Source organism: Elephantulus edwardii, unplaced genomic scaffold, assembly GCF_000299155.1.
Source record: "Elephantulus edwardii isolate Elephantulus edwardi_28Jun2011 unplaced genomic scaffold, EleEdw1.0 scaffold00012, whole genome shotgun sequence".
NCBI lineage: Eukaryota > Metazoa > Chordata > Mammalia > Macroscelidea > Macroscelididae > Elephantulus > Elephantulus edwardii.
The window spans coordinates 6599370-6602805 of NW_006399762.1; positions in this window are offsets into that span (position 1 = coordinate 6599370).

The window sequence follows — 3436 nt, forward strand, 5'->3', positions numbered from 1 at the left end:
TAGCTTCAGTCTGTGTTAATTTTTAGGTAGGTTGAAATAAGGAAACACATTGCACTGGGAAAATCTGCAGTTAGGGACCTCTCCAAATTATTAAAGAGTAATAATGTCAGTTTGAGGACTAAGGTCATCTGATTCAGGTCATGATCTTTCTGATCACTTGCTATGCAACTGAGAGCTAGACAATTAATAAGGATGGCAGAAAAGAGACATCTTTGAGCTGTGATGTTGGAGAAGAGCACAGAACATCTCATGGATGGCCAAGAGAACCAACCTATATATCTTGGAGAAGATGCAACTGGAGTGCTCTTTGGAGAAAGAATGATGGGGCTTTGTCTTACATACTTTGGCATGTGGCTAGGAGGTTCTATTCCTTGGAAAGGGACATGTTTTGGGGAAGGGTGGAGGGTCAGCAAAGGAGAGGAAGACCCTCAACTAGGTGGCTTGATGCTGTGAGTACTGCAATGCGCTTTTGTGTGACAAGAAGTGTGAGGATTGTGCAGGATAGAGCAAAGTTCAGCTGTTTTGTTCATAGTGTTGTTATGAGTTGTACTCGACTCGATGGCACCTAACAACATTAATAACCAGCCCTCCCATTAAATATAAAGGGAAATCAGTTTTGTAAATTTTCTTTGTCTTTTGAGGATCTATAGTTTTCATGCTTTGCTTTTTTTCTTCTTATATCATAAAGCTAAGCATTCAAATTAAGACAGTCTAGGAAGAAGCATTGTCCATCTACTTCCAAAATATAACAGGCCTTTGATAACCCTAGACACACCCAGTACTATTAAAAGTAGACTAACAGATAGGCTAACTGAGGCTGAGTCCTCAAATTTGTGAACATAAAGGAGGAGGAAGATACGTAAGAAGAAACTAGTGACTGGTATGTGGAATGTGAGGATCATGAATGTAGAAAAACTAGACAGAAAAAAAAGAACGAAATGGAATTCATAAACATCGACATATTAGGTATTAGCTAAATGAGATAGTTTGGCATGAAACATTTTGAATCAGACCATCATATAATCTACTATGCTGGAGATGTAAAGATGACAAAAAATGGCTCACTTTCATAGTTAAAAAGGCCATCTCTAGGTCCATCTTGAAATACAATATTGTGAGTGACAGGATGATATCCATATACATACAAGGAAGACCTCTTGATACCACTATTATTCAAATTTATTTGCCAACAACAAAAGGCATAATGGAGGAAATAGACGATTTCTATCAAATGTTGAAGTCAGTAATTGATTGAACAATTGAATGCTAAAGTTGAGAACCAGGAAGAAGGATCAGTAGTTGGAAAATATGGACTTGGTGACAGAATGAGGCTGGGGATATAATGATAGAATTATTTATAGCAAATACCTTTTATAAGAAACATAAACACAGGCTATCCACATTTATTTCACCTGATGGGATGCATAGGAATCGGATCAATTACATCTGTGGAAGGAGTCATTGGAGATCAATATCAGCAGTGAAAACTAGACCTGGTGCTGATTGTGGAGCAGACCATCAACTACTCATATGCAAGTTCAAATTAGAGGTAAATAAGGTTAAATAATATCCACAGGAATGAAAATTTGATCTTGAGTCTAACACCCCTGAATTAAAAAAAACCAACACAGGAATTGATTTGAGGCCTTGAACACTAATGAATGAAGACCCGATGAGCTGTGTGAAGATAAGAAGAATATCATTCATCAGACACTTAACCAAAGAAGACATTCAGATGATGAACAAACACATGAAGAAATGTTCAAAATACCTAGCCCTAGGAGAGATGCAAATCAAAACAACTATTAGGTATCATCTCACTGCAGTAACAAAAGCAAAATTCAACAGAGCAGCAAACAACAAATGCTGGCGAGATTGTGGGGAAACTGGAACTCTTATTCACTGTTGGTGAGGCTATAAAATGTTGCAACCACTATGGAAGGCAGTATGTCACTTTCTCAAAAAGTTGAAAGTTAAAAAAAAAATTGGAAGTAGAAATATCATTTGACCCAGCGATTCCACTCTTGGACAAATACCCTAAAGAAAGAAGAACTATATTCACACAATATGCTATATTCACACAATGGAATATGTTACAGCACTAAAAAACAAAAAAAATTCATGAGACATTATACAAAATGGGTGACCTAGGAGGACATTATGATAAGTCAAATATCTTGGTCACAAAAAGACAAAAACTGCAGAATGCTCCTGTTAGAAGACAGGACTGACAAGGGGTTGGGGGGGAACTAAGAAAAGATGGGATAAATAATGTGCATGGCATTGAAAGAGAAGAGTAAAAGAATTGCCTAAAAGAAATATATGACCAGTTATTATTGGTATGACAAGAGTCCATAATGAAAGCTGCAAAAGCAAAGGGAAGAATCAAGAAGTTAAGGAGCTGAATAGACGATTTCAAAGGGCAGCTCAAGAAGACAAGATAAAGTATTATAATGAAATGTGCAAGGAGCTGAAGTTGGAAAATCAAAAGGAATGAACTTACTGAGCATTTATTAAGATGAAGGACCTGAAGAACAAATTCAAGTCATGTATTGCAATGCTTAAAGATCCTATAGACAGAATATTGAACGATTCAGGGAGCATTAAAAAAGATGGGAAGAATATACAGAAGTACAGAACCATTGTACCAAAAAGAAGTGGCTGACACAGATGAATTTTAAGAAACAACATATGATTGAGAAGCAATGGTGATAAAGTAGAAAGTTCAGGCTGCTCTGTAGGACTTGGCAACTAAAATAAAGCCAGGAGTTGGTGGAATACTAATTGACTATTTCAACAAACAAATGCTGCTGTGTTCACCAAATTGTGCCAAGAAATATGGAGGACAACTACTTAGTCAACTCACTTGAAGAGATCTATATTTATTCCCATTCCAAAAAAAATTAAGGCAAAAGTGTGAGGACATTATCTAACAATATCACTAATATCACACTTTTGTGAAATCCTGCTGAAGATTATCCAGAAATGACTGGATTAATGAAGAACCACCAGAAATACAAGCTGAGTTTAGAAGAGGTCATGATAGTAGAGACATTATTGTCAATGTCAGATGGATCTTTTCCAAAAGCAAAGAGTACTAGAGGAATGCCTATCTGTGTTTCATTGACAATGCAAAGGCATTTAACTGTGTGGATCACAACAATTTGTGGCTAACCTTGAGGAAAATGGAAATCTGAGAACATTTATTTGTGCTTATGTAAAACCTATACTTGGATTGAGGCTCAATATCAAGTAAGCAAAGATTCTCACCACTGCGCCAATTGGCAGCATCATAATTGAGATTCTTAACAGCTTTAGTTTGTTTGGCTCCAAAATCAACACTCTTGGCACCAGCAGCCAGGAAAATAGAAAATGTATTGTTATGGGAAAGTCTGCTGTTAGAGACCTCTCCAAAGTACTGAAGAGCAATGATGTC